The sequence below is a fragment of the Dendropsophus ebraccatus genome, chromosome 15 (assembly GCF_027789765.1).
Source record: "Dendropsophus ebraccatus isolate aDenEbr1 chromosome 15, aDenEbr1.pat, whole genome shotgun sequence".
Classification (NCBI taxonomy): Eukaryota; Metazoa; Chordata; class Amphibia; order Anura; family Hylidae; genus Dendropsophus; species Dendropsophus ebraccatus.
Genome location: NC_091468.1, coordinates 7,510,378 through 7,523,474, shown reverse-complemented (window position 1 = coordinate 7,523,474; position 13,097 = coordinate 7,510,378).

The following is a 13,097-nucleotide window of genomic DNA, read 5'->3' as shown; positions in this document are numbered from 1 at the left end:
ATTACAAGCAAACACAGTAGTGACACCTAGTGGGGAAAACACAGACTACAGTTACAGCATCTCCCACTCTGTAAACCTGAGTGAAAACTTTACACAGGTGCACAACGACAGCACGCTGTGCTGGGGTACTACATATAAAGTTGGGTGGTAAAAACAGCCGAACCCTTCTCTACCTGGCCATCATCTATCCGGGCAGAGTCGGGGGGCTGCCATACATTTTCGGTATATTGAATCTCGCTGTAATATTGAGCAGCCTCACTGTATTATATGACCTGGTAAATCCTCCTTCAGTCTTATAACTATATATATCCTGCCTCTATGTAGCCTTCCATGGTTTGATACACCGTCGAGGAGTGCGATGTAATAAGCTCTGATGGATAGTTACCACCCCGCTCCAGCTGCCGGGTATTAATGGGGAATTCATGGCGGTGACCCAGCTGCTCACCCTCCTCTATGAGATTCCCAGCCAGCGCCGCATTCACCAAACACAACTGCACTGAATGGTTATTTGTACGATTCACAAGACGCCTCAATTACATCTCCGCACACACAAAGACGTCTCATTACACATTCCATGGCCGTCACCGCGCGTGTATCTGGGAGAGACAACACCGAATAGTCCTTGTCCCCAAAACATTGAACTGATCCTCTGCGCGGATTATCCAGAGCCAAAACCCCATTTACTGAGCTAATGATGTTGTGTCTGCAGATAAGAGAGTGACATTGTGAATGATTCCTTTACCTATGTTATATCGTTATATATGTTATACCATTACCTACGTTATATCTTTATATATGTTATACAATTACCTATGTTATACCATTACCTACGTTATATCTTTATATATGTTATACAATTACCTATGTTATTCCTTTACCTATGTTATTCCTATACTGATGCAACATGTGACCTCCTTATGGTCAGGGTTCTTAAACACAATGGGGGAGATTTATCAAAATGTGTAAAATATACACTGGCATAAACTGCCCACAGTAACCAATCACAGCTCAGCTTTAAGCTCTGATGAAATGAAAGCTGAGCTGTGATTGATAAATCTGGGCCACTGTGTTCATTACATTAAAGGGGTTATCCGGCGTCAGGAGTTTTTTTTTTTAAATATTATGCTGTCCTGCTGGAGAACATAATAAACATGTTATACTTACCTCTCTGTGCTCCCCTGGGGTCTTGCTGTGGTATCTCCGGTTACGTCCGCTGATTGCAGCTGCCACTGCTTCCTGGGACTCATCCTGGGAGTGACAACTAGTTCTATGAATCACTGGCCACTGTGTTGTCCTGTCTCAGTCAGTGATTGGCTGTCACTCCTGAGACAAGTTCATCTGCAAAGTGGTAGCAGCTGCAGTCAGTGGGGGACACCGGGGAGTGTGGAGAGGTAAGTATAACATGTTCATTATGTTTTCTAACAGAGCAGCATTATATGAAAAATTGTCTTATGCCAGATAACCCTTTTACTTTATGCCTCACACTACACTAGCAATGGTGCACCACATTGTGTATGTATAGGGTATGATGCACGTATTACCTGTACATGATTTATAACATTATAACATACAGCAGCACAGAAGACGATCCCAAAAAAACATAAAAATTATCTACATATTATTCCTGTATGAAAAAGACTACATAGACCATTACAAACCTGTATACAGATATACTGTACACTCGTGTCAATCACAGCCCCACAGACAGTCCAGGTCTAAGATCTCCAAACTGGAAAATAATTAGAATTTGAAGCCACAAATTACCGAGAGTGTAATAAATACTACAAAAAATACAAAAATACCAGTAGCTAAATGTGGCTATATATATATACATATATATATATATGTACTAATACAATGAAATATGACGACGCCCAAAAGAAATATTTTATATGGTTAAAGAAAAACATAAAAAACATCCAGTCAGTTACATACTAGGTAAAAAGGGGTCAGCACCTTATCCTGCTCCACCTGTATTACCCAGTAAGCTTCCGTTGTTACCCTGCCCCCCCATTATTACCCAGTAAGCTTCCGTTGTTACCGTGCCCCACCAGTATTACCCAGTAAGCTCTTGTTCTTACCCTGCTCCACCAGTATTACCTAGTAAGCTTCCATTGTTACCCTGCTCCCCCAGTATTACCCAGTAAGCTTTCGTTGTTACCCTGCCCCCCCCCCAGTATTACCCAGTAAGCTTCCATTGTTACCCTGCCCCCCCATTATTACCCAGTAAGCTTCCGTTGTTACCGTGCCCCACCAGTATTACCCAGTAAGCTCTTGTTCTTACCCTGCTCCACCAGTATTACCTAGTAAGCTTCCATTGTTACCCTGCTCCCCCAGTATTACCCAGTAAGCTTTCGTTGTTACCCTGCCCCCCCATTATTACCCAGTAAGCTTCCGTTGTTACCGTGCCCCACCAGTATTACCCAGTAAGCTCTTGTTCTTACCCTGCCCCACCAGTATTACCCAGTAAGCTTCCGTTGTTACCCTGCCCCCCCACCAGTATTACCCAGTAAGCTTCCGTTGTTACCCTGCCCCCCCCAGTATTACCCAGTAAGCTTCCGTTGTTACCCTGCCCCCCCACCAGTATTACCCAGTAAGCTTCCGTTGTTACCCTGCCCCCCCCCAGTATTACCCAGTAAGCTTCCGTTGTTACCCTGCCCCCCCCACCAGTATTACCCAGTAAGCTTCCGTTGTTACCCTGCCCCCCAGTATTACCCAGTAAGCTTCTGTTGTTACCCTGCCCCCCCCACCAGTATTACCCAGTAAGCTTCCGTTGTTACCCTGCTCCACCAGTATTACCCAGTAAGCTTCCGTTGTTACCCTGCCCCCCCATCAGTATTACCCAGTAACCTTCCATTGTTACCCTGCCCCCCCCATTATTACCCAGTAAGCTTCCGTTGTTACCCTGCCCCCCAATTATTACCCAGTAAGCTTCCGTTGTTACCCTGCCCCCCACCAGTATTACCCAGTAAGCTTCCGTTGTTACCCTGCTCCACCAGTATTACCCAGTAAGCTTCCGTTATTACCCAGTAAGCTTCCGTTGTTACCGTGCCCCGCGTGTATCGCTGGGTATCACTCGCTTCTTTATAGGGTTTTGAAAGGTTTTTGCAGGACATACAGCAGCTGATAAGTACTGGCTGACTTGAGATTTTTTTAAGAGAAGTAAATTACAAATCTCTGGCACTTTCTGACACCAGTTGATCTGAAAGAGAACATTTTTTGTTGAACTACCCCTTTAAATGGAATAATCTGCAGCCATCGGAGTCTGAAATTGTATTTTTTCCTGGCAGCCCCATAATAGAGGCCTCTTCAGTCTCCGTCATTGTACGATACAGTACGATACCGCCCACTAACCATTCGCCAGCATGAACCACGTCTGTACATACATCTCCCATCACCGCGCCCCCTATGCAGGTCTATAGCATAAAACCAATAGTTACCCTATATTATCTATTGATTTTCTCAGAGTTATTGCTAACAGTATTGACTCTCATTACATTTTAACACTATATTTACCAGAGCTGAAGGAAAATTCAATACTCTGCGAGATTGCAGAAACTTTACTAGCTATATATAAAAACAGCATAAACCTGGGATACTACAGATCAGTCCTCATAGTATACAGCCCGACAGATCAGTCCTCATAGTATACAGCCCGACAGATCAGCCCTCATAGTATACAGCCCTACAGATCAGCCCTCATAGTATACAGCCCTACAGATCAGCCTCATAGTATACAGCCCTACAGATCAGCCTCATAGTATACAGCCCGACAGATCAGCCTCATAGTATACAGCCCTACAGATCAGCCTCATAGTATACAGCCCGATAGATCAGCCCTCATAGTATACAGCCCTACAGATCAGTTCTCATAGTATACAGCCCTACAGATCAATTCTCATAGTATACAGCCGTACAGATCAGTTCTCATAGTATACAGCCCGACAGATCAGTTCTCATAGTATACAGCCGTACAGATCAGTTCTCATAGTATACAGCCGTACAGATCAGTTCTCATAGTATACAGCCCTACAGATCAGTTCTCATAGTATACAGCCGTACAGATCAGTTCTCATAGTATACAGCCCTACAGATCAGTTCTCATAGTATACAGCCGTACAGATCAGTTCTCATAGTATACAGCCGTACAGATCAGTTCTCATAGTATACAGCCCTACAGATCAGTTCTCATAGTATACAGCCGTACAGATCAGTTCTCATAGTATACAGCCCGACAGATCAGCCCTCATAGTATACAGCCGTACAGATCAGCCCTCATAGTATGCAGCCCGACAGATCAGTCCTCATAGTATACAGCCCTACAGATCAGTTCTCATAGTATACAGCCCGACAGATCAGTTCTCATAGTATACAGCCCTACAGATCAGTTCTCATAGTATACAGCCGTACAGATCAGTTCTCATAGTATACAGCCCTACAGATCAGTTCTCATAGTATACAGCCCTACAGATCAGTTCTCATAGTATACAGCCGTACAGATCAGCCTCATAGTATACAGCCCTACAGATCAGTTCTCATAGTATACAGCCCGACAGATCAGTTCTCATAGTATACAGCCGTACAGATCAGCCTCATAGTATACAGCCCGACAGATCAGCCTCATAGTATACAGCCCGACAGATCAGCCCTCATAGTCAGTAGCGGTCTTGGGCACCACGCATCCCACGCAATTGCGTGGGGCCCCCGACGTCCAGGGGGGCCCTGCTCTGGTGCCCAAGACCGCTGCGGCTAACTATGTGCGCTCGTAACGAGCGCACATAGTTACAGGCAGCAGCGGCACTGACAGGGCAGGAGCCATTGGCTCCCTCCCTGTCAGTCACTCTTGTGGCCCGCAGGAAGTGTTTTCCCTGCGGTCACAAGAGGCTGCTCTGTGTCTCTGGTGCCGGCGCTCGAGGCGTCACTGGAGCGCCGGTGCCATGACAACGGGAGAGCGGCCTTATGTGACCGCAGGGGAAACACTTCCCGCGGCCACAAGAGGGAAGAGAAGAGAAGAGAAGAAAAGAGAAGAGGAGATGCCGGACCCAGGTGAGTAAAAATGTTTTTTTTGTTGTTTTTTTTGTGTTATATAATATATAGGAGGAAGAGCACACAGTGGGGGCCTATATAAAACGGGAGGAGCGCACAGGGGGGCTATATAAATGGGGGGAGCGCACAGGGGGCTATATAAACGGGGGGAGCGCACAGGGGGGCTATATAAACGGGGGGAGCGCACAGGGGGGCTATATAAACGGGAGTACACAGGGGGCTATATACAAGTGGGGGAGCTCACAGGGGGCTATATACAAGTGGGGGAGCTCACAGGGGGGCTATATAAGGGGGAGTACACAGGGGGGCTATATACAAGTGGGGGAGCTCACAGGGAGGCTATATACAAGTGGGGGAGCACACAGGGGGTATATAAAACTGGGGGCAGCACACGGGGTATATACAACTGGGGGGAGCACACGGGGTATATATGACTGGGAGCAGCACACAGGGGGTCTATATAGTATACTGGGGGAGCACACAGGGGGGGCTATGTATAACTGGGGGATCACACAGGTCTATATATAACTGCGGGAGCACACAGGGGGGTCTATATACCACTGGGGACAGCACACAAGAGGTATATACTACTGGGGGCAGCACACAAGAGGTATATACTACTGGGGGCAGCACACAAGAGGTATATACTACTGGGGGCAGCACACAAGTGGTATTTACTACTGTCGGCATCGCACAAGGGGTCTATATAACTGGGGGCAGCACACAGCGGTCTTTATTACATTGGGACTGCACAGAAGTGCCTATATGCCTCACTACTATACTGGGGCACAGAACATACCTAATTATTAAGTGGGAGCACAGGGACACCTTTAATCTGTGGGGGCACAGAGGGGCGTAACTACTATATAGATGTAGAGGGGACCTAACTACTGGATGTGTTGGAGCCTAAAATATTTCTCTGACAGATTCTGGAGGGAAGATTCACAGCCGGGAGAAGACTTCAAGGTGGCCCAGGCTGGATGGAGAGAGAAAGAAAAAGAAGTAAAAGACGCTGATCAGAGAAGACGCCTCCTGTAAGTCACTGGATGTAACTGCACTCTGTTATAGGGTCTGTAGTGATAGGGGTCATGGTGTGGCAGTATTATGTTATGGCATCATTGGTAATATCTTCCTGTTTTGTTCAGAGCAGTTTTGAGGTGATATGTAATCTCTGTATGGTGGTAGGAGGGTTATAAGAGGACTACTGGGGGGGTGGGGGGGGCAGCGCATGTCGAGGAGGGGGGGCATGGGGGGCCCCAGACATGACTTTGCTTGGGGCCCCAGAAATGCCAAGACCGCCCCTGCTCATAGTATACAGCCGAACAGATCAGCCTCATAGTATACAGCCCGACAGATCAGCCCTCATAGTATACAGCCGTACAGATCAGCCCTCATAGTATACAGCCCGACAGATCAGCCCTCATAGTATACAGCCGTACAGATCAGCCCTCATAGTATACAGCCCTACAGATCAGCCTCATAGTATACAGCCCTACAGATCAGCCCTCATAGTATACAGCCGTACAGATCAGCCCTCATAGTATACAGCCCTACAGATCAGCCTCATAGTATACAGCCCGACAGATCAGCCTCATAGTATACAGCCCGACAGATCAGCCTCATAATATACAGCCCGACAGATCAGCCCTACCATCATAGAGCATAGCCCAGCAGATTCTGTATGTGGACAATAAACGTGTCTGGTCTCCAGCCTCTCCACATAGATTAATTTGGAAAAAGAAAAAAAAAAAAGATTGCACAATAAGATGACATTGTAGTTTCGCCTTCCCTGATAATTACAATTATTCTGGATATAATGATAGGATTAAAGTTCCAAAGTGATCAGCAATGAGAGGAAGAGCCCGGAAATAAGGAGTGATTCATCCGAGGTGTGAGGACAGGACAGTGACCTTATTACCACCAGGATGAAGACAATGGCAATATATAGATATCAGCCTGGATATATTATAAAATAACAAATATTCTATTCTCACCAGCAAAACAGGTCAGTTTCGATCTGTTTTTTTTTTTTTATAATGGAAGTAAATGGAAAAACGGATCCAAGCAGATGACACACAATTGCATCTGTTTTTTCCATAAAACGTATATGCTAAACGGATTGCAAAAAGACAGTGTGAACCCAGCCTTATAGAGAATAATAAACTGAGAATTAGAAGTCTATCAATTTATATTGTTTTTACATATTTTGCTTTAATATACAAGTGAAGCAACAGACAGGGGCTGATGTATGATACACGTATGATTGATAGCTTGAAAAAGGCCCCCTTTCACATGGTGGCCGAAACGCGTTGCGATTTATAAAATAAATCTGTTTTATGGACTACACCACGTCAATCTGTGGTTTACTCTGCACCAGCGCCCGTTACAAGCCGGGATTTCCACGGTCCTTCACTACCATACACGTATGATGTAACATCAGAGAGATGCCGCTGACCACCCGCGGGCTCCAGCCTTTTGTTTTACTATTGTTCCCCTTTTGTAGTTGTCGGATTTACTTACATTTGTAAAACTCAGGTCTCGAGAACACAAACTGTCAGTCACTTAGGAGATGGCTTCATGGTCACAGTCCTCTCTCATGGGCCATGTTAGGGCATGGACATCATAGAGGTGGAGGTCTCGCTCACTGACAGCGAATATGTCTACAGTGTCAGTGCGAATGGGTCAAAATAAGAGGTGTCAACAGTGGGAATAAGGGACACAATGATTGGTGTAGCTATAATATGGGGAACAGGGGGTGCAGCTGTGACCGGGCCCATAAATCATAAGGGGGGCATGTACACCCCCTCGCCTCTTTAATGTTGACTGGTTACGCCTGATCTCCTACAATTCCACTCTAATGCTCAGCAGTATATGGAGGTCTGTGCAGCAGCACTGACAGGAGAAGGAGTTTCACCCAGCCTCAGAGAAGTCATAAAACAAGAGGCTGCACTGACAGGAGCTGAGCTGTTAGTTAACCCCTTCCTTCCTTTCAGTTTGTTATCTGCCTATGCTGTTCACCAACAAGGGTTAAAAATAAATAATGTTTAACTAATACAGGGCCCGGACTGGAACATAAGACTACGGGGCCCGGACTGGAACATAAGACTACGGGGCCCGGACTGGAACATAAGACTACAGGGCCCAGACTGGAACACGAGACTACGGGGCCCGGACTGGAACACGAGACTACGGGGCCCGGACTGGAACACAAGACTACGGGGCCCGGACTGGAACATAAGACTACGGGGCCCGGACTGGAACATAAGACTACGGGGCCCGGACTGGAACATGAGACTACGGGGCCCGGACTGGAACATAAGACTACGGGGCCCGGACTGGAACATAAGACTACGGGGCCCGGACTGGAACATAAGACTACGGGGCCCGGACTGGAACATAAGACTACGGGGCCCGGACAGGAACATAAGGCTACGGGGCCCGGACTGGAACATAAGACTACAGGGCCCGACTGGAACATAAGACTACGGGGCCCAGACTGGAACATAAGACTACAGGGCCCAGACTGGAACATAAGACTACAGGGCCCGGACTGGAACATAAGACTACAGGGCCCGACTGGAACATAAGACTACGGGGCCCGGACTGGAACATAAGACTACGGGGCCCGGACTGGAACATAAGGCTACGGGGCCCGGACTGGAACATAAGACTACGGGGCCCAGACTGGAACATAAGACTACAGGGCCCGACTGGAACATAAGACTACAGGGCCCGGACTGGAACATAAGACTACGGGGCCCGGACTGGAACATAAGAATACGGGGCCCGGACTGGAACATAAGACTACGGGGCCTGGACTGGAACATAAGACTACGGGGCCCGGACTGGAACATAAGACTACGGGGCCCAGACTGGAAGATAAGACTACAGGGGCCACACAGGTACATAACACTACTGGGGCCACACAGGTACATAAGTCTACAGGGGCTGCACAGGAACATAACACTACAGGGCCGGACAGGTACATAAGTCTACCGGGCCCGGAAAGGAACATAAGACTACGGGGCCCGGACTGGAACATAAGACTACAGGGCCCGACTGGAACATAAGACTACAGGGCCCGGACTGGAACATAAGACTACAGGGCCCGGACTGGAACATAAGACTACAGGGCCCGGACTGGAACATAAGACTACAGGGGCTGCACAGGTACATAAGTCTACAGGGCCCGGAAAGGAACATAAGGACAGCATGTAGCCCCTACAGAGACCAGCACTTCTCTGCTCCCCTGCCTCCCCGACACTCAGGGCAACGCTTCGGCCCGGTCCCAGAAAGGAGCTGTAGCACAAACCAAAAAACTGCATCAACCAATTGAACAATATTTTAGCCAAAATCTTCCTATAAATGTTGAGAAGAGCTGTGGGCCTCCAATTCCCAACATAGCTCAGATCCCTACCCTTTGACAAAAAACCCTTCTCATTGACCTTGGCAGAAGGAGAGTTATGGCCCTATTCCACGGAACGATTATCGTTCGTTTTCGGACGATATCGACCGCTACGGACGATAATCATTCCGTGGAATAGAGTGCAACGATCAGCCGACATCGTTCATGAATAGGAGCATCGGCAGCAGACGCTGCTATATCCTATGGGCTGCCCGGACGATCAGCGATCCCCCGGGCAGCCCCCCCGCAGCTCCCCGCCGCCCCTCCCGCACTCACCCGCTCGCTGCAGCCGCGTTGAATAGCGGCGGCAGCGAGCGGGGAACGAGGAGCAAGCGAGCGCTAATAGCGCTCGTTTGCTCCTCTAAAACGACCCGTGGAATAGGGCCATTACTCACTGAAGACCTCAGTCAAGAGGTGAACCAAGGTGTCCTTAGAGGTCTCGTAAGACTCAGATGTTACAGGCCTGGTGATTTCTCCAGGACAGGCCCTTCAGGCCAGACTGACTTCCTCCCCTCTTGACCTCTTCTACAAAACCATCAAGAGGGAGTTCAGCTCCGGACTCAGAAGCTGCAGTACTTCAGCCAGAAAAACCCAACATCACGTCCCGATCTAGATCCTTCCTCCTCTAGAGGTGTGAGTAAATGGATCTGATGACCTCCAGGATTCCTGATCTGGACCATTTCAGAGATCCCGGACTATCAACCAGTCCAGACATGATCTTACTCCTCACTGACATCTCTGTAGGGGTCGGGCGAGAGGTATCTCCCAAAATCCCTCTCTAACACCAAAGATGTGTGCCCGTCATACTGACCCCTCATGAGTAGAGATAACAGAAGTGGGGTTCATTTAGCTTCATGTGAAGCATCAGTGCTTGAATCCCGCCGTCCTCCTATGGCTGTATCCATGTTCTCCAAGAGGTCCTTGCACTGTCTCCACCTTCTCCATGGACCGGGCAGACAGTAGCATTCATACAAAGTTAAACCAATTATGCTTTGCTTATCTCACTCTGGACATATCAGAGCGGCTACTCCCAGTCCACAGCCAGATGAATGGTTTTAGAGCAGAGTGGTGGTCAGTAACCTAGACAACAAGCTGTCAACAACAGCAGGAAAGAGCAGCCTATCAGGAGAAGGAGTCAAATATAACTATATGAGTTTAGATGGAAATAGCCCATCTCCAATGTAGGTCTCTATGTGCTGCCTGGTTAGGACAGTAGATGTCATCCTAAACCAATGTTTTCTTACTGGATTCTTTAACGGAGGAAGAGCGAGTGTAAGATATACACAGCAGGCAGCGGAAGATACCGGAGAACTGATGTATACGGGCCAATATCCCATACTGTGCAGACACTGGACACAGATTACACGGAGCGATTTTTAACGATTAACGACTAACGATAAACGATTGCAAACAAGATTGTTTATCATTAACCTGAAATCGTTCACCATATTACACAGAACGATAATCATTAGTTACAATCGTTACTATGATCGTTATTGCGATCGTTACTATGATCGTTATTGCGATCGTTACTATGATCGTTTACTTCTTCTGATCCCAGCAAAACAATGAACAATGTGCAATTACACTGAACGATTAGTAAAAAAACGCGGAATTTGAGCGAACGAACGTGGAATTACAGAGAACGATTAGCGAACAATTAGTGAACGATTAACAATAATTTTAGGTTCAGATCTAAATAAACGATCAACGACATACGAACGATTTTTCGATCGTTGCCTGCAATTACACTAAACGATTATCACTTAAATTCGAACGATTTTTCGCACAATAATCATCCCGTGTAATAGGGCCCAAAGGGGCCTATTCCATGGAACGATAATCAGCCGAATCGGCCCGATTCCGCCCATTATCATTCCGTGGAATAGAGAGAACAATCAGCCGATGATCGTGTCATCGGCTGATTGTTCATTTAGGTTCAGACCTAAAATCGTCATTCGCCACCAGCGCATCACTACGCTAATAATTGTCAGCCCGTGGAATAGGCCCAGTAAACGAGCGCCGATCTAGCAGATCAGCGCTCGTTTACATCGTTGATCGGGCCCTGCTCAGCCCGTGGAATAGGACCCTTAGGCTGGGTTCACACTACTTTCTGTGTGCCTGACCCATGCTGGCGTCAGAAGATGAACAGATCCCATTGAGATATATATATATATTTTTTTTTTTTACAACCTCCCTATACACATAAGGGCACAGACAAACATTTATATGAGATTTGTATGGAAGGTTCTTGAAGAAGTTGCAGGTTCGGCCACCTTTTCACTAGTGTATGGGCATGTAAAAAAAAAAGGAACAATGGAGATCCCATTGATTTTAACGGGTCAGTGTTTGTATCAGTTCTTCTCGGTTTGCCTCCAGTCCATCTTCTCTTCTTTGGATTCCGGCTTTGCCCATAATTTTCTCCATCAGTCCTTGGCACCAGATTCGTGTAGTCCGACTATAGGAACTGCGGCCGATCACATCTATGGAGTCTCTCCACCGCTTTGTAATAGTGCGTTCACCCAGGCCGAGAACTTCCTGAATGTTTTGGGCGGACGGCGGAATCTGCCTGATCATAGAATGGAGTCTATGCGACGGCCGAGATTCAAGCGGGAGCACAGCGGGGACCCCACTACGACCCCTGAATGGCTGAGCTGCCTTGAGACGTCACGTCTCAAGCCGCATCTCAGACCAGGAAGCGGAAGCCGGACGGGAGAACGGGGCGGCGCGATCCGGGACCTGGCGCTGGAACCGGGGAGGTAAGTTACCGGGGAGGCCTTCTATATCCACCCTCTCCCCGGCCGTACACTGAAAATGACCCCAGCCCAGAGTACCCCTTTAAGCGAGAGAGAAGGATAGATCTATAATAAATCCCACAGAGCAACATTAAAGTCAATAAAACAAAATGCAAAGATTATAGCACAACTAGAAGGCCGACCCCTGTATCATCAAACAATGACCGGTTTCATGTAAATTAAATGTTAAACACATCTGACAAGAATTAAAGGGGTACTGCAGTGATAATCTTCTTCTTTCAATTCAAGTAATTTACTTCTATTTAAAAATCTCCAGTCTTCCAGTACTTATCAGCTGCTGTATGTCCTACAGGTGGCGTATTCTCTCTCGTCTGACACAGTGTTCTCTGCTGCCACCTCTGTCCATGTCAGGAACTGTCCAGAGCAGCAGCAAATCGCCATAGAAAACCTCTCCTGCTCTAGACAGTTCCTGACATGGACAGAGGTGGCAGCAGAGAGCACTGTGTCAGACTGGAGAGAATACACCACTTCCTGTAGGGCATACATCAGCTGATAAGTACTGGAACACTGGAGAGTTTTAAACAAAAGTAAATTACATATGTATACAGGCCCGCTTCTGCCATGAGGCGGAATGAGCCTTCCGCCTCAGGCGGCAGATTCCTCCCTGCAGTCCTCTGTCATTCTCTGTAGTCCCTGTAGTCCTCTGTCAGTCTCTTCCTCCCTGCAGTCCTCTGTCAGTCTCTGTAGTCCCTGTAGTCTTCTGTCAGTCTCTTCCTCCCTGGAGTCCTCAATCTCTTCCTCCCTGCAGTCCTCTGTCGGTCTCTTCCTCCCTGCAGTCCTCTGTCGGTCTCTGTAGTCCCTGCAGTCCTCTGTCGGTCTCTGTAGTCCCT